The 19,394-nt window shown below is 43.9% G+C and overlaps 1 protein-coding gene and 1 pseudogene across 2 annotated transcripts in view; both read left to right on the top strand.

The window, feature by feature from the left end:
- The window catches only part of LOC309808874 (forkhead-associated domain-containing protein 1-like), a gene marked incomplete at both ends in the record, with an annotated part of 199,082 nt that overhangs the window by 107,903 nt on the left and 71,785 nt on the right, over nucleotides 1-19,394 (top strand). The gene's annotated exons all lie outside the window — the stretch shown is intronic.
- The window catches only part of LOC309808052 (forkhead-associated domain-containing protein 1-like), a 96,686-nt pseudogene that overhangs the window by 9,080 nt on the left and 68,212 nt on the right, over nucleotides 1-19,394 (top strand). The window contains exon 2 of the transcript in view: nucleotides 10,263-10,469. The product of the transcript in view is annotated as a forkhead-associated domain-containing protein 1-like (transcript). The remainder of the gene's footprint in view (nucleotides 1-10,262; nucleotides 10,470-19,394) is intronic.

Below are 19,394 nucleotides of genomic sequence, written 5' to 3'. Positions count from 1 at the left end.
ACATCCCTTTCTGGAGGCAGTGGGGGGATGGGGCTGGGGGATGGGATAGCCTAGAACCAAAAGGTTAAAAGAAATAGATAAAACACACACACACACACACACACAAACACACACACACAAGTTAATTTCAAAAATGTTATCCCACTCCTTTGAACATGTCACCAAGCAGTACCTTTTGTCAATCCTACGAAGCCCAGCTTATCAAACTCATTTTTGCTGCTCAGGGAGCAACCAAAGAGAAGCAAAGAACCATGCCCCAGGCTGCACAGCTGGAAGGTAGCAGAGGTGAGACTTGAACTCAAGGCTTTCTAACTCCAGAGCCCATCCTCTTGCTCATAATAGAGAACATTTCCCATTTGCCCTATGTTCTCTTCTAAGTGCTTTAGTATGTATTATATCATTTATACGTCACCAGTAGCTTATAAGACTGTCCTTTTGTTACCTTACAGATGAGGAAGCTGAGGTATCACTTGCCCAAGGTCACCCTGCTAGGAAGTAGGAGAGCTGGACTCGAGCCCAGTCTAATAACCACCACGTTGCCCTGCTCCCCCAACCCCTGAACCACCAGGCCACGTGCCTCTCTCTGACAACTGTGTCACATGTCACAGGGAGGCCGACAGCCCGAGGAGGCCCCCGAGGGCAATGGCAGTGGGTTGAGGACCCAGCGGGAGAGGAACCTCTTGAAGCCATTTGACAATAAAGGAAAGGAAGGGGGAAGGGGCGGTGTTTCCAGGCCGAGGGGGTGGTGAGCACGTTCACAGGTTAGACGGAAGTTACACTGTCAAGGTGAGGATGCAGAAGAGGAGATGGTTGAGGAGAGGGACCAGACCAGGGTGGGATGAAGGCAGGACCACCCGGAGGCCCTTGGCAGCTAGGAGAAGTCTTGAAGGTCCCATCTAGGAGCTTCTCCATGCCTGGGAAGTCCAGGTCCTGGCAGGGAGCTGAAGGCACATTCACAGGGGTGTGGAGTGATGGAGGGGAGTTTCCTGAAGGGACTCCATAGGGAGTGGGCAGGGCTCAGAGAAACCACAAAGGATAGTGCAGGGCCCAGAGCTAGTATGAGTGAGGACTGTTCCCACCCCCAGAGCTGAGGGGTGAGGGGCAGGGGCATTTCCTGGGACCCGGAGACCCCGAGGGCTGGGTAGAGTCCTCTGAGGGAAGCTGTGTGGCCCCAGAGAATGGAAGCCAGGGGAGTAAGTACCCCAAGCTCTCTCCTCCCTGCTCTGATCTCTAACCCCCCCATTGGCCAAACCCAACCAGAAACCAGACACAAGGAGCCCATCAGCCCATGGATGTAGCCGCACAGGTGGGCCTGCTGGGCAGAGGGCGCCGTGTAAAGGGATGGAGGAGGGTCGGGAGAAGCAGACGGAGGATGCAGGCAGGTGCAGGAGGTGAAGACCTAGGAGGCTGTTGTCAAAGTAGAATGAAAAGCCTGAGAGCAGGGACCTGCTGGCTGGGGGGCCCAAAGGGCACTGGGCCAGCCTCAGGACAGAAGTGTGAGGGTGGCAGGAGGGTTTGGGGGCCAGGATGGACTTGAAGGAGCTGGTGAGCTTGAGCAGGGCCCAGGCTGGGTGAGCATAGGGCATTACCCATAGGGAGCAAACAGGGAGCAAAGGCTACGTGACTCAAGGAGAGGACGAGACAGAGGATAAGGAAGGCCGGGAGTGGGAGGTTATGGTCTGAGATGGGGCTTCCCAGTGCCAGGTGATGCAAGGTTGAAACCTAGCTCCAAAGGACGGTTCCAGGTACACGTCGAACCTCAGCGACAATGTCAGTGAACCTCAGGGCAATGTCATAACTAAGTCAGCTTCCCGAGGAGGCTTCCTTAAAGCACAGGGGTCGTCAGAGCAGATGGTCATTGTTAATAGAAGTTTAAACGTCTCAATATTTTATGGACTCACTATATACTTTTTAAAGACATTTTCAATGCAGGAGCCTTAAAAAATGCACTTGTTTTGTATATTAGGTCCTGCCTGTCTCCTCTCTCATTATTAAATCACTCTCTACTCTGAAAATCACAGGGTACAAATCAAAGGTACAAGTTTTGGAATTAGACTTGGGTTCAAACCCTGACATTGCCCTGGGCCAGCATCCTGATGTTGAGTGAGTCCCTTCATCTTAGCCATTTTTTAAATCGTGGTAAAATACCTATAAAGTTTACCGTCTTAACCACTTTTAAGTGTACAGATCAGTAGTTGTAAGTTATTCACATTGTTGTGCAACCAGCCTCAGAATTTTTCATCTTGCAAAACTGAAACTGTACCCATTAAAGAACAATTCCCCGTTTCCCCTTCCCCAGCTCCTGGCAACCCCCGTTCTATTTTGTTTCTATGAACTTGACTACTTTATGTACCTCACACAGTGGAATCATACAAAATTTGCTTTTTTGTGACACTTACTTCACATAATGTCCTCACGGTTCATCCATGTTGTAGCATGTGTCAGAATTTCCTTCCTCCTACACTGAATAATATTCCACTGTATGGATGGACCACATTTTGCTTATCCAATCATCGGTCAGTGGGCACTTGGGTGGCTTCCACCTTTTGGCAATTGTGAATAATGCTACTATAAACATGAGTGTACAAATAACTCTTTAAGTTCCTGCTTTCAATTCTTTGGGGTATATACCCAGAAGTGGACTTGCTGGATCATATGATAATTTTATTCTAAATTGTTTGAGAAGCCGCTCTACTGTTTTCCATATCAGCTGCACCATTTTACATTCTCAGCAGTGCATAAGTGTTCCCCTACTCTACATCCTTGCCAACACTTGTTATTTTCTGTTGCTGTTTGTTTGTTTTTGATAGTAGCCATCCTAATGGGTATGAGGTGGTATCTCACTGTGGTTTTGATTTGCATTTCCCTAATGACTAGTAATGTTGAGCATCTTTTTATATGCTTGTTGGACATTTATATATCTTCTTTGGAGAAATGTCTATTCCAGTTCTTTGCCCATATTTGATCAGGTTATTTGGGGGTTCTTTTTTGTTGTTGTTGTTGAGTTATAGTTCTCTATATATTCTTCATATTAACCCTTTTTCAGATTTGTGTTTTGCAACTATTTTCTCCCATTCTCTAGATGGCCTTTCACCCTGTTTATTGTGTCCTTTGATTCACAGAAGTTTTAATTTTTGATATAGTTGAATTTATCTATTTTTACTTTTGCTGCCTATGCTTTTGGTATCATATCCAATAATGCATTGCCAAATCCAATGTCATAAAGCTTTCCTCCTGTGCTTTCCTCTAAAAGTTTTATAGTTTTAGACTCTGTTTAAGTCTTTGATCCACTTTGAGTTAATTTTTATACATGGTGTAAGGTAAGAGTTCAACTTAATTCTTTTGCAGTCTTTCCCAGCATCATTTGTTGAAAATACTGCTCTTTCCCCATTGAATAATCTTGGCACCCTTGTCAAAAATCATTGGACCATATATGCAAAGTTTTATTTCTGTGCTCTCTATTCTATTCTATTGGCCTATGTGCCTGACCTTATGTCAGTATCACACTGTTTTGATTACTGTACCTTTGTATGCAGTAAGTTTTGAAATCAGGAAGTGTGAGACCTCCAACTTTGCTTTTCTTTCTCAAGAGTATTTTGGCTATTTGGGGCCCACTGAGATTCCATATGAATTTTAGGATGGATTTTTCTATTTCTGCCAAAACTGCTGTTGGGATTTTGAATCTGTAGATCCTGCTGTGTAGTAATGACATCTTAACAATATTAAGTCTTCCAACCCACGAATACAGGGTGTCTTTCCATTTATTTGTGTCTTTAATTTCTTTCAGCAGCCCTTTGTAGTTTTCAGTGTACACATCTTTTACCACCTTGGTTAAATTTATCCCAAAATATGTTATTCATTTTGATGCTATTGTAAATGAAATTATTTTCTTAACTTCCTTTTCAGATTGTTCATTGTGAGCATATAGAAACACAACTGATGTTTGTGTGTTGATTTTGTGTCCTACGATTTTGCTAGTGAATGTTATTTATTAGTTCTAGGAGGGTTGTGGTTTTTCATGGACTCTTTAGGATTTTGTACATGTAAGATCATGTTGCCTGTGAACAGAGATAATTTTACTTCTTCCTTTCGAATTTGGATGCCTTTATTTCTTTGTCTTGCCTAATTGCTCTGGCTAGGACTTCCAGTACTTTGTTGAATAGAAGTGGCAAAAGCAGGTATCCTTATCTTATTCTTGAAATTAGAGGAAAAGCTTTCAGTCTTTCACCTTTGAGTATGATGCTACCTGTGGGCCTTTCATATTTGACCTTTATTATGTTGAGGTAATTTCCCTCTATTCCCTGTTTGTTGAGTGCTTTTATCATGAAAGAGTGTTGCATTTTGTCAAATGCTTTTTGTACATCAATCGAGATGATCATTTTTTTCTTTCTTTCTGTTAATGTGATGTATTACGTGGATTAATTTTCATATGTTGAACCATCAAGTCTGCATTCCAAGAATAAATCCCACTTGGTCATAGTGTATGATCCTTTTAATGTGCTGTTGAATTTGGTTTCCTCCTATTTTGTTGAGGATTGTGGTATCAGTGTTCATAAGAGATACTGGTCTGTAGTTTTCTTGTAGTGTCTTTGTCTGGGTTTGGTATCAATGTAATGCTGTCCTCTCACTTCACCATTTGAGTCTCAGCTTCTTCATCTCTAAGATGGAGATAATAATAGAGACCCTGTTTAGGGCTGTCATGCAGATTAAATGATAAAAATGCACACAAAATGCTTCAGCAGGGCCCAGTTCACAGGATGCCCTCACAATATGTTAGATGATGATAAGGATAATAATAAAAATAATAATAAATAAATAACAGTTCATCTCATAGTTGGACAGCTGAGTAGGATGGAGCTTATACAGTCAGTCTGTATTAGCAGCAGGGCGTCTGTCCAGGAGCAGCATTTAGCAATTTTTGCAAGTAAAGGGAGCGAGTGATATTATAGGGCCGAACTACGAAGCTGTCTCCTGGCCTGACATGTGGCAGATGCTCACCCAAATTTGTGGAGTCATTTAAAACTTCCTGCTTGCTTTGATTTCTTAATAATGGCTTGACAGTTTTTGAGGAACTGAAAGCAGTGAAGCCTGGCAAGAGACAAACAAAATGTAACACACAGATTTTCTCTCATTCATGGGTTATCAAAGGTTCAAAGGACACAAAGATCAATGGCAATGGTGATGAAGATGATGTGGGTGACATTTTCCAAAGAACTAATGTGTTTTCATTTTTTTAATACTTTATTTTTTTGAACAGTTTTAGGTTTACAGGAATTTTAGCAGAGAATACAGAGAGTTCCCATATATCCACCCCTCCAATACACACAGTTTCCCCTATTATTAACATCATGCATTAGTGCGGTACATTTGTTACAACTGATGAACCAATATTGATATGCTATTATTAACTAACTCCATAGTTTACATTAGGGTTCACTCTTTGCATTGTACGTTCTTTCGTTTTGACAAATGTATAGTGACAAGTATCCACCATTACAGTATCATAAAAAAATATTTTCACTGCCGTAAAATCCCCTGTGCCCCTCGTCTTCATCCTGAGCCCCAGAGCCCCTGTGCCCCTGGCAAGCACTGATCTTTTACTCTCCTTATAGTTTTACTTTTTCCAGAATTTCATACAGTTGGAATCATACGGTATGTAACCTTTTCAGACTAGGTTCTTTCACTAAGCAATATGCATTTAAGATTCCTCCATGTCTTTTTTGTTATTTGATAACTCATTTATTTTTATCACTAGTATTTCATTGTATGGATGTACCACAATTTGTCTATCCATTTACCTTTTAAAGGACATCTTGGTTGCTTCCAGTTTTTGGCAGTTATGAAGAAAGATGCTGTAAGCATGTATCCAAAATCAATGAGTCTTCATGGATATAGAGAACAGACTGTGGTTGCCAAGGGGGAGGGGGTTGAGGGAGAGATGGAGTGGGGGGTTGAGGTTAGCAGATGTGAGCTGTTACATCCAGGATGGAGAAACAACAAGGTCCTACTGTAGAGCACAGGGAACTATATTCAATATCCTGTGATAAAGCATAATGGAAAAGAATATTTTAAAAAGAATGTATATATATGTATAACTGAATCACTTTGCTGTACAGCAGAAATTAATACAACATTGTAAATCGACTACATTTCAATAAAATAAATAAATAAACAATATAAATGAGTCTTAAATGTCAACAATAAGAAACCAAACAACCCAACTTAAAAATGGGCAAAAGAGCTCAACAGACACCTCACCAAAGAAAATCTACAGATGTCAAATCAGCATATGAAAAGATCTTAAACATCATACATCATTAAGGAATTTCAAATAAACATGAAATATCTCTTCATTTATTTAGACTACTTTGATTTCTTTCATCAACATTTTGTAGTTTTCTTCATATACCTCTTCATATAGCTAAGTATTTTGTTAGATTTATTCCTAAGTACTTCAGTTTTTTTTTTTTTTTGGTGCTAATGTAAATGGTGTTGTGTTTTTAATTTCATATTCCACTTGTTCATTGTTGGTATATAGGAAATCAATTGACTTTTGTATATTAATCATGTATCCTGCAACCTGGTTATAATTGCTCATTAGTTCCAGGAGGGCTTTTTGTCGGTTCTTTGGGATTTTCTGCATAGACAACCATGCCATCTGCAAAATGGGCAAAGATCTGAACAAACACCTCACCAAAGAAGATTTCTTTTTCCTTCCCAATCTATCTTTTATTCTCTTTTCTTGCCTTGTTGCATTAGCTAGGAGATACAGTACAATGTTGAAAATGCGTGGTGAAAGGGGACATCTTCACCTTATTCCTGATCTTAATTGGAAAGTTTCTAGTTTCTCACCATTAAATATGACGTTAGCTTTAGGGTTTTTATAGATGTACTTTATCAGGTTGAGGAAGTTCCCCTCCATCCCTAATTTGCCAAGAGTTGTTGTGGTGGTTTGGTGGTTTGTTAGTTTATCATGGATGGTGTTTAATTTTGTCAAATGCTCTTTTTGCATCTACTGTTATGATAATGCGATTTCTCTGCGCTGTTGATGTGATGGATTACATTAATTGATTTCCAAATATTGAACCAGCCTTGCATACCTGGAATAAATCCCACTTGTCTGTGGTGTAGAACTCTTTTTATACATCACTGGATTCAATTTGCTCATATTTTGTTGAGGATTTTGCATCTATGTTCATGGGAGGTATTGGTCTGCAATTTTCCTGTTTTGCAATATCTTTATCTGGTTTTGCTATTAGAATAAGCTTGGCCTCACAGAATGAGCTGGGAAGTGTTCTCTCTTCTTCTATTTTCTGGAAGAGATTATTGAGAACTGGTATCATTCTTTCCTTAATGTTTGATAGAGTTGACCAGTGAACCCATCCAGGCCTGGTGCTTTCCATTTTGGAAGGTTATTCATTATTGATTCAAATTCTTTACTAGATATGAGTCTTTTCAGAGTATTTATTTCTCCTTGTGTGAGTTTCAGTAGATTGTGTCTTTCAAGGAAATGGTCCACTTCATTAACTTATAAAATCTGTGGGCATAGAATTATTCATAATATTCCTTTATTATCCCTTCAGTGTCCATGAGATCAGTAGTGATGCCATCGCTTTCATTTCTGATCTGAGTAATTTGTATCTTCTCTCTTTTTTTCTTGGTTATCCTGCTAGAGGTTTGTCAATTTTATTGATCTTTACAAAAAAAAACCAAACAGCTCTTTATTTTGCTGACTTTTCTCTCTTGTTTTCCTGCTTTTTATTTCATTCATTGCTTCTTTTCTTCTGCTTGTGGTAGGCTTATATTGCTCTTCTTTCTCTAGTTTCATAAGGTGGAAGCTTAGATCTTTTCAAATGTATGCCTTCAATGCCATAAACTTCCCTCCAAGCACTGCTTTCACTGCATCTTGCAAATTTTCATAGGTTGTATTTTCATTTTCATTTAGCTCAAGATAAATTTTTATTTCCCATGAGACTCCCTCCTTGACCCATCTGTTATTTAGAGGTGTGTTGTTTAATCTCCAAATATTTGGGGATTTTCCAGCTGTCTTTCTGGTATTGGTTTCTAGCCTAATTCCATTGTGTTCTGAAAACGTACTTTGCATAATTTCTATTCTTTTACATTTGTTGAGGTATATTTCGTGGCCTGGAATGTGGTCTGCTTGGTGAATGTTCCATGGGAGCTTGAGAAGGATGTGTGTTTTGTTGCTGTGGGATGAAGCTGTGTGGTTGCCAGTTAGATCCAGATGATGGTAGTGCTGTTCAGTTCAACTTCATTCTTACTAATTTTCTGCCTGGTGGGTCTGCCCGTCACTGACAGAGGGCTGTTGAGGTCTCCAGCTACCATGATGGATTCATCTGCTTCTCCTTGCAGTCCTATCAGTTTTTGCCTTCCATACTTTGATGCTCTATTGTTGGGTACATACAATGAAGGACTGTTATGTCTGCTTGGAGAATCGACCCCTTTATCACTATGTATCGCCTCTCTTTATCCCTGATAACTTTCCTTCCTCTGAAGTTGGCTCTGCCTGAAATTAATAGAGCTACTCCTGCTTTCTTCTTGTGTTTCAGTATTTTAAGTGCCAAAGTGTTTGGTAGGAATTTGAAAAGTGGGTAAAGGCACAGTCATTTGAATCAGGCAAACCTGGGAACAAGCCAAGCGAGTCAAAGTGGCTGACTGTGGGCACACTTAATCGTTCTATGCCTCAGTTTCCTCATCTAAGAAATGAGTAACTATCGGACCTACTGTACAGCACAGGGAACTATATTCAATATCTTGCAGTAACCTGTGATAGAAAAGAATCTGAAAAAGAATAGATATTATATATATGTATAACTGAATCACTTTGCTGTACACCTGAAACTAACACAACATTGTAAATCAACTAGACTTCAATAAAAAATTAAATTTTTTTTTAAATGAGGAAGTATCCCTTTGAATTATTGTGAAGATGAAACGGGATAATGCAGTAAAGCACTTAGCAAATTTCCTGGCATTTGTGTAATTACACATAATGTGTCATTAATATATTCTACTAATATATGCAGTTATATTATTATCTATTCATATACTATAAGCTATTATTACTATAAGCTATTGGTTATAATTATATTGTGGGACATTAGTATAGATTTCTAAGTCCAAGTACTCTCTATGAAAGTTGGATGAGGCACTCTGAGAAGAGTAAGTTAGAAAATAGTTGCAAAGTCTCAGGCTGGAGTGGATGGCTCATAGGCAGTGTCCTGAGAAGACAGAAGACTTCGCACGTGCCCTGCAGCCCATAGTCCAGGGCGCCGGGGCCAGGGGGGGATGTGATATTTCCTCCTTGGTGCCGAGTTTTGCTCATTCTTCTTATTAAAGTGGTTACACAGGAGGTTTCTGACGCCACTGACAAATCACTGTCTGGGGTCTCTCTCTTTTGAGGGAAATGTGGTCACACCAGGGCCCCTATTGAAAAATAGATCATCTTTGGTTAGATAAATTCTGATTAGCTTTTAAGAAGCAACAGTAATAATTAAGCACATGGGAAAAACCTTCATTGTACACCAAGGCTTTTAAAAGGTAGTTATAAAACTATGTTTTGTGGTGTGAGCTCAATTGTGTTTAAACTTTTTAAAAAGATTGTAAGCATAGAGAAAAGACTGGAAGGATGTGAACCACCGTGTTCTCGGTGCCTGCCTCTGGGGGACGGGAGTCTAAGTGATTTTAATGTCTTCTTTGTGTTTTTCTCTAGTTCTCATTTTCTGCATTATTACAAAAAACATGTTATTTTAAAAATGAATAGAACAAACAACAATTATTACAAAACCTCCCCTGAACTTTAACACTTGCAGTAAATGGACAGTTGTCACTTGCCAACTGACCTTTCTGGTTTGTGTTGGGCCATTTCTGCTGTCTTGCCACTCGGGACAACCAAAAGGCTACTTGCATGGGATCAGAGAACTATCAAGTGGCCAATTCCTGGCCAATTCCCCCCGAGTTCCCTCTTGCCTCTGTGTTGCCTGACGCCCTACCCCAAAACTGGGCATCTATTCTGGGTCTGCTGTCAGGGTCTGGTGACCCTCCACTCACTAGCTGTGTGGCCTTAGGCAAGTCACTTAACCTCTCTGACCCTCAGCATCCTCCTCTTAAAATGAGGATTGCAGTGACCGTCCAGCCAGATGAAGTGGTTAGCACATTGGGGCCCCCAGTGTCAGTGGCACTAGTTATTCCTTGTTATTCCTGTTATTCCTGGCTCTGACTGTCCCCCTTCTGCATTTCAGTCTGCAGACGTCGACAACCATCACGCACTCATTGAATATAATGAGGCCGAAAGCAGCTTTGTTCTCCACGACTTCAATTCCTGCAACGGCACGTTCGTCAATGAGTGCCACATTCAGAACGTGGCTGTGAAGCTCCTACCCGGAGACATCCTGAGGTTTGGGTCCGGAGGGCTGACCTACGAACTGGTCATCGAAAACCCAGCCTCGGTGAGTCCAGGCCCCTGCGGGGTTGGGGTGGGGTGGGGTGCAGAGGTGCCGTGTTGTGTCACCTTCCGTGCAGCCTAGGGCTCGGGTACGGCCACAGGTGGAGTTCGTCTGGAGCGCGTCACTCTTCCTTTCGCGAGTCTGCGAAGTTCAGCCCCATCGCGTGGGTGCCCGGGGAGAGCGAGTCCTCGCGCCCTCTTCTGGGCATTTCGTGGAATTACATGCAAGGGTTGCCTAGCGACCAGCCCAGAGCGAGAGCGTTTTCCTGAAAAGTGAAGCTTGGCGAGGGGAGGTGGAAAGCAGGTGTGTGCTTTTGAAGATGCAGAGATGGATGCTTCCTTTTTAGGCAGATCAGTGCTCTGCAACTTCCTAGCTTTGTGACCTCGGCCAGGCTTCTCTGTATGCCTGGGTCTGGGTCTTCTCAGCGGTGCAGGGCGTTGAGAGAGTATCTATGTATAAAAAGTCAAAGTCTCTGGCCAGAGTAGACGCTCAAGGCCTGCCAGCTATTATCACACCGGATCAGAAATGTTCCCGGGATCAGGACCTAAAGTATGGCCCCAGGTTAAGCGGAACGTAACCCAAAATTCGCCCAGCAAAGCTCAGTGACCAGAAGTATCTGGTTCAGTAGGGAGGCAGGATGGGGGCTGGTTAGCAACACAGTCCTGGGTCAGAACCCCAGCTCTGCCACTGGCCTACTCGGTACGCTCTTGCACAAGCCATTGGACCCCTCGGAACCTCGGTTTCCTCATCTACAAAATGGGGCCAACGACAGCAATGACCTTGCAGGCTTATCTCGAGGGCTAAATGAGATGGTTCTAATTGTAAAACTCCCAGAATAATGCCCATTCGTGGTGAGCACACAATTAATACCTGTCGTGTGTGTCCCAGAGAGACGGCGTGTTAACCTCACTCCCCAGCACCAAGAACCCTGCATGGACTGAGACCTCCGAGGCTTAAAGTCCTTTCGGGGACGAGGCTGGGTATAAATAAATAAAGTTTAGAGAATCTAGACAGAATCCTGGGGTGTGGGTCCCCTAGGCAGCCCTAAATACTCACTCAGAGAAGATGAGCACCGTCCCTCAGGCTGCAGGGCCCGTGACACCGCATCCACCACGTTTGGCTTTGAAAACCTGGGGCAGTTTTGTCCTGCTGCTTCTCAGCCCCCTTTTCCTCCTTGGACCAACATTAAAGTGTGCTCACTTGTGGGATGCACTGGGATCCACTGGCCGCCCTGAGGAGGGGCTCCTGACCCAGAAGGTGTTGACCTGATCAGGGGTTCTCAACATGGGTTCTAAGGATCCCCCTCGTCAGAAGCACGTGGGGAGCAGACCCACAGTGCAGATCTGGGCTTCACCCCAGGCCTGAGGACTCATACTTAGGATTCCCAGATGAAATACAGGACACGCAGTGAAATCTGAATTTCAGAGAAGCAACAAATCATTGTTATGTGCAGGTGTGGCCCAACTATTGCAAGGAACCCCTTATGCTAAAATAATTATTTGGTGTTTATCTGAGCTTCAGATTTAACGGACACCCTATAGTTTATTATATATTGATTTATTCATTTCTTTATTTATGCGAAATCTGGCAACCATACACATCCTCCCTGGGAGTAGGGCCTGGGAATATGCATTCTCACAAGCTCCCTGATGATTCTGATGCACCGCCAATAGGAGGGAAACCGAAATTTAGAATCATTTGTATGGAACACTTACAGAATTTTTTAGGGATCAAAGAAAAGGGGATTTCACACTCCCAAGCCTGAAAATCCAAGTTCATGAAGTTTGATTCAATGTGCCCCAACATGTCTGATTCCAAGAATTTTTCAGGAATGTTCAGTAAAATTACAGGTTCCCAGGCCCCCTCCCTGGGAAATTCTGACTTTGTGGCTTGCCCGTGGGGAGAAGAAGAGGGGGAGCAGCAAACAATATCTGCATTTTTTTCTTCTTTTTTCCTACAAAGATATTTATTGAAATATTATTGATAGGGGCATAAAATTTGAAACCTAAATTTCCATCCAAAGGGGGCATTGTTTAATAAATTATATTGTTTAATATATTCTAAGGAGTTTAATATATTATAAGGAGTTTGTTATATATGGAATACTCTTCTGCCTTTTTAAAACACAGCTTTATTAAGATATAATTGACATGCAATAAACAGCACATGTTTAAAGTCTGTAAGTGGATGGGCTTTGACATATGGGTACACCTGTGAAACCATAGCCACAATCAAGACAGTGAACAGCTCCTTCATCCTCCAAAGTTTCCTCCGGATCACAGCATGTGTTTGTTTGCTTGCTTGCTCTTAACAGCTTCACTGAAGTACAATTTACATAACAGAAACTTCACCCATTTGAAGTGTCCAATTCAATCAATTTGAATATATTGATGGAGTTGTGCAGCCATCACCACAACCTGCTCTCAGAACATTTTCCTCCATTTCTATCACCCCAAACCTCGGAGAAACCTTGGAGGTATTTCATTTTGGGGTTTGTTTTTAACTTTTAATTTTCAAAATTATGGTAAAATACACATAAAATTTACCATCTTAACCATGTTTCAGTGTACAGTTCACAGTGGCATTAAATCTATTCACACTGTTGTGCAGCCATCACCCCCATCCATCTTCAGAACTTTGTTCATCTTCCCAAACTGAAACTCTAAGCCCAGCACATCAAACCCCCTGCTTCCTTCCTCCCCTCCCACCATGCTTTCTGTGTCTGTGAATTGGACTATTCTAGGTTCCTCATATAAATGGAACCTTACATTGTTTGTCCTTTTGTGACCATCTTATTTCACTTAGTATGATATCCTCATGGTTCATTCCAGTTGAATATTTCATTGTATGGATTCACCACATTTTGTTTACCTGTTCATCCATCCATGGCCACTTGGGTTGCTTCCACCTTTTGGCCATTTTGAGTAAGTTTGTTATGCACACGGGTGTACAACTATGGAATGGGGACTTTATTTTACAAGGTGCTTCTTATATAATTGTGGGAAAAAGTGATGACGACCTCTAACCTTGAGTAGATAAGACGGAAGAAGATGCTTTGTAAGAAGAGAAACCAGGAGAGCAGCAGGAGGAATCACTGACGTGAACAGCACTGTGCTAAGCAATTCACCTGCTCTCCCTTATTTCACGCTCATAGCAACCTATGAGATGGGTTCTCCCATGATCCCCATTTGACAGACAAGGAATCCGAAACTTAGAGAGGTTAAGTAATTTCCCCAGGGCCACACAGCTTGTCAGTGCAAATTAAACACTATCCCCACTTGCGGAAAAAGGAGGGGAGAAAACCATTTAGTCTGATGCTAGCTGGAGCAGTAGCCTTGACTGGTTTTCACACCGAGGAAAGCATACTCTCACGGTCACTCGAATATGCACGGATTTTTTCAATTCTTATTCCTACACGCACTTGCACCTTGCTTCATTCCTCGGTTGACTGCAGGCAGCTGCACAAGTGTTCCCCTGGCCTGTGCCCAGGGCACTTTACAGGACTCTCCACAGCCCCATCTTCTCAAAAGCGCTGTCTGCCGGGGCGTCCCCAGCTTGAGAAGCTTCCATCCATGACGCTCATATTCATGGAGGGGTCCTTTGCAGCGTCCGTGTGAGGGCGGCCTGTGGACTGACTGACACCTTCCTACAAATTCCACTTCCTGATGACTCCAACCTGCTGGCTGTTTAAAAGAAGAGAAAGGAAGAGGGGAAAAAGGGAGAGGTATTGAAGAGCATCTCTCATCAAATATTTTGAAGCCCAGTTTTTCTAAAAAATTCGTGGCCATCTTGCTTCCGGCATATTCTTGTTTCCAATTGATTTTGGGGTCCCTGGTGAGGGCGCTGTGTTTCCTCCTTGGATGGAGTTTCCACGGAGGACTGCCCTGATATCATACAGATTAAGTATGATGAGAACTGTTCTTCTCCCGACAAAGAGTTCCCAAATGAAAGCATTTAGTTCAGGTTTTGTGGTGACCCTAACCAATAGAGGAGGGTGTGACAGCATTTTACTGGGGGAGGGGGGTGAGGTGTGGGGCGCTTAGGAATCCAGATGTGTGTGCAGATATCTCAGTGGTTAGAGCACATGCCCTGAGGTCAGGCTGACTCCAGCGCCGTCCCAGCCCTGCTCTTGACCGGCTTTTATACTGGACGTGCACAAATCATCTACCTCTCAGGGCCTCGGTCCCCACTCCTGTAACAATAGTTCCTACCACCTTGAGTGACTGTGGTATTAAGTGGGCAAAGTGCGTAAATTGCTTAGTCCAGCGTCTGGCACCTAATAAGCACATGATAACCCTCAGCTTTAGAGTCAAGCAAACCAGCATGGAGCAGCCAAGATGCCTCCTTTGTAAGTGTCCTTTTGGACAGGGAAACCTCCCAAGACCTGCCCCCGCTAGCAGATAATACATTTGCAGATAAATTACCCATAGAATAACATACAAGATGGAAAAATATAAAGAAAAACTCTTGTTTGACAAAGTGCATTGGCAGCCAGGTTGTGCCCAGGACCATCCTTTTTTTTTTTTTTTTGTGGTCACGGGCGTCTCACTGTTGTGGCTTCTCCCGTTGCAGAGCACAGGCTCCGGACGTGCAGGCTCATCGGCCATGGCTCACAGGCCCAGCCGCTCCGCGGCATGTGGGATCTTCCCGGACCGGGGCCCAAACCCGTGTCCCCTGCATCGGCAGGTGGACTCTCAACCACTGCGCCACCAGGGAAGCCCCCAGGACCATACTGTGTAAATTATACCTCTCTCATCAAAGTATAACCTAGGGCTGCCATATTGCACAACTCCAGGGTCACCATTCACAACGTAGTCCATGTGGATGGCGCCCACTGAAACTGTGCAGGACATAACCCGCAGGGCCATCTGCAATGCCCTGAAGAAACCGTTGATTAATCCCATAGAGTCTTGGCACCAGGCGTGGGAAATTGAAGTCCCAGAGTCAGGTGTGCTGCCGTGTTGTGGGTTTTGTTGGTTGTTGCCTTTACTCGTGCTTTCTGAGCTCTGGGAAAGGAGGTGTGGAAACAAGCTGTGCTAGTCACAGTGGCGCCGTTCTTACAAGGCAGCTGAGTAAGGAAACCCACGTCACCCGTATGTATCAATCATGTCTTTCTCTGTTCTGAAATACGGCAAAACGGATGGAAATGGCCAGAATGAAAAAGGAAGCCAGGCGCCACAAATGACGTGCCGAGTTGTTCCATGAGGGGGTTGACAGCTCCTTGTCGGCAGCCCCCATCCCCATGACTGCCTGTGTCTGGCCTTCCCTGTAGCCTGCTCTGCCCTGTTCCCAGTCCAGCCAGACTCTCCCACGTGGCTCCTGGATACTGTCTTCTGTCCCTGCAATGTCATGACGTCCTGTCTTGCGAGAAGAGCGCCCTCTGTCGGCCAATATTCCTTGCTGCTTTAATGGGGAAGCTCTGCAGAACACAATCGAGAAAGCAAGGGCTTTGGAGTTGGATGGACCCAAGTTGAAATGCCAGCTGCAACTGGCTTTACCTTTCTGAGCTTCAATTTCCAATTTCTGCCAAGGAGCTACTCATTAATCCCAGGTCCCCTTTCCCCCTTCAGTTGTTTTTATAGAGGTCCCTGGGACCACCCCTATCATGGCATAAACTGAGGCTTCAGAGAGTTTCAGTGACTTCCCCAAGGTTAGGCATCAATCATATAGATCCAGAGGCAGGATTAAAAGCCGGCTCTCCTGAGTCCCTTGGAGCCTTTTCCTAATAGCACGAAGCATCGTGGGGCCGTGAGAGCCCAGGCAGGTCCTTCACTGCCCAGCGGTTAATGAAGGTCTTGCAATTCCCAGTCCAACCTGCAATTTCACACGCTGACAGGGGATGATTCATTATGTGGGTAAAAACGAAAGCCACTGATAATAGGAGAAACTGCATTTTCAGTTATCTGGCTTCCTTGCTTGTTTGGCTCCACTAACTTTTTTTTTGGCTATACCAATGCAGGATCTTAGTTCCTCAACCGGGGATCAAACCTGCACCCCCTGCATTGGAAGCGTGGAGTCTTAACCACTGGACGGCCAGGGAAGTCCCTGGCTCCACTAACTTTTTTTCTTTAATTATTTTCTTTATTTTATTTATTTATTTTTGGCTGCGTTGGGTCTTCGTTGATGCGCACGGGCTTTCTCTAGTTGCGGCGAGCGGGGGCTACCCTTCTTTGCAGTGCGCGAGTTTCTCTTTGCGGTGGCTTCTCTTGTTGCGGAGCATGGGCTCTAGGTGCGTGGGCTTCAGTAGTTGTGGCACGCGGGCTCAGTAGTTGTGGCTCGCGGGCTCTAGAGCACAGGCTCAGTAGTTGTGGCCCATGGGCTTAGTTGCTCCGCGGCATGTGGGATCTTCCTGGACCAGGGCTCGAATCCCTGTCCCCTGCATTGGCAGGCGGATTCTTAACCACTGCGCCCCCAGGGAAGTCCACCCACTAACTCTTTACCAGGGATATTGCTGCCGTTCCTGGACAAATTCAGTTGCGCCCTTTCTTCTCCTTTTTTGACGATGGTGATCACACCTGGTGGCTAATGTTTTATGCTCATTTATTATGGACCAGGAAGTGTTCCCAGCATTTCACGTGCACTATCTCACCCACTTCTCACAGACTAAGAAATGGTTGTTGGTATCCCTGTGTCTTACAGACAAGGCACAGAAATGACACACTCGTCAGGGTCCCAGAGACGGAGCAGAGCCGGGAGCCGGACCAGAGTCTGTGTGACGCCGGATCCCAAGGTCTTAACCCGAGGTCGGCACGTTATGGCCCAAGGCCAATGAGGGCCATCGCCTGCTTTTGTAAAGTTTCCTGGGAACACAGCCATCCCATTCATTTCAGTATTGCCTGTGTTGTCGGCTACAACGGCAGAGTAAGCTGGGCAGATCCTATGGCCCACAGGGCTGGAAATGCTTACTGTCTGGCTCTACACAAAACGTTTACCAGCCTCTGCTTGTAACATTATGCAGTACTGCCTCTTTCATTTGACTTGGTTTCTAAAAGAAGGACTTACAATAGAGGGGGGAGCTGGGGAGAAAGAACTCACTCAGATTGAGCCTTACTGTGTGCCAGGAAATGTGCTGGTTAATTGCTTAAGTTTACTGAGGAATAAGAAGAAACAGACAAGCTGGAAAACTAAACTTTGAACAGTCTTTTCAATACCTCTTTAAAAAAGAGCTGGAAATATGTGGTTCTAAATATACATACACATATATATGCATTTGCAAATATAGTAATAATATAATTACATTGACATGGATCTGATAAATATACTAGACATTAACATATTATATATACAACGGATGCATATTACAAATTTTGCCTGTTTCTTCAACTGGAAAGTTTTCTTTTAAAACTGTGGACTGTTGGGAATTCCCTGGTGGTCCAGTGGTTAGGACTCAGTGCTCTCACTGCTGAGGGCCTGGGTTCAATTTCTGGTCAGGTAACTAAGATCCCACAAGTGCACGGCGAGGCCAAAAAGCTAAATAAATAAAACTATGGAATGTCTTCCCTGAGTCACTTTTGAAGCAGAAATTTGGGATTTGTAGTCTGAAGCCTGCTGTAGCTAGAGAACTATTTATCTATCAAAGTTTCTCTAAGCAGCGTTTTACTACTTGTCTTATGATTGATTCCTTGGTCTTAAATCATTCTTCTCTGGAGATGCTGCTTTACTTTTATAAGTTGAAAGGTAAATTTGGTGCATGATGACAGTCTGGTGGGTTTTATTTGAGCATGTCATAACCTTTAAAACAACTTTCACTCTGAGTACATAGTGATGCTTATGCTAAAGTCTCAGTAAGCATACTGTCCAGGAAATTTGATTGTTTGCAAGTATCAGAAAACCAACTAAAACTAGCCTAGGCAAAAAAAAAAAAAAAAAAAAAAGCTCATGGAACTGAAAAGGGCAAAAGCTGCAGCTTAGGCCCAGCTGGATCCAGGCGCCCAAATCATGGTCAGGAATCTGACTCTTTCTTCCCTGTTAGCTTCCCAATCTCAGACAGACTCTTGCCTCACCTGTAGGAAAGTAGCCACCAGCAGCCCCAGCATCCTACAAAGTAGCAGTTCCAGGGAAAGAGCCAGCATCTTCATTGGCAGTGGCTTGGATCACGTGGCTTCCCCTGAACCAATCACTGAGGCCAGGGGCCAGGAATGCTCTGATTGGCCAGGCCTGGTTTATGGTCTCACCCCTGGGGTGGAAGGGTCAGAATTCTATGGACTCAGGATTGTCAGGGAAAGGGTGTCTTGCCTGCAAAAAAATTAAGGTGCCCATCCAAAAGATGGAAGAAATGGATGCGGGGGAGGCAAAAACAAAGAAGATGTCCATGACATTAGGAAGCATTCCTATTGCCTAAGTGGAGCCTTCCGAACGGGATTTGCTACTAGGGATGTGGGGGGGAGGAAAATGACGAATAATCCACTTTTCCATTGGAAAAGTCCCAGGCCAGTCTCCAAGGAAGCAGAGTTGCTCATTTCTCTCCTGTGGTGAACAGGTGTGATGAGAAGCTCAGAGTCAGGGCCTTAGTTGTCCATCCCCAAGAAGGGTGGTGTTTCCACATTCCTGGGACCTCTGAATAGGGCCCGTTGTTGAGGAGGATGTGGCTTTACTGTACTGGGGTTTGAGGAGCCGGCAACGGAGTGAATGACCAGAGAGCATGGTGCCCTTCAGAACAAAACCTGTTTCTTGTCAAGCTTTGTCATCTCCTACCTGACCTTATAGGATTTCCTCTACCCTGTGCTCTTACAGGTCCTGTGGGGACTTACTGATGTGATGAGAACTCCTGAGGCTGGGTGTTTTATATTAAAGGCGATTTCCCGAGACCAGTGAAGTGGAGGGCACGGGGCAGCAGGCAGCCTCAGGCTCGGCCTCCGCAGCAAAAACTCACACAAAAGGACCCCTGAGGCTGTGTTGTCACCAGATGTCTACAGGCGATGCAGATGA

Source organism: Mesoplodon mirus (assembly GCF_964341445.2).
Source record: "Mesoplodon mirus genome assembly, chromosome: 7".
Taxonomy (NCBI): Eukaryota; Metazoa; Chordata; class Mammalia; order Artiodactyla; family Ziphiidae; genus Mesoplodon; species Mesoplodon mirus.
The sequence above is the reverse complement of the archived record's forward strand: the minus strand, read 5'-3'. Positions and strand labels throughout refer to the sequence as shown.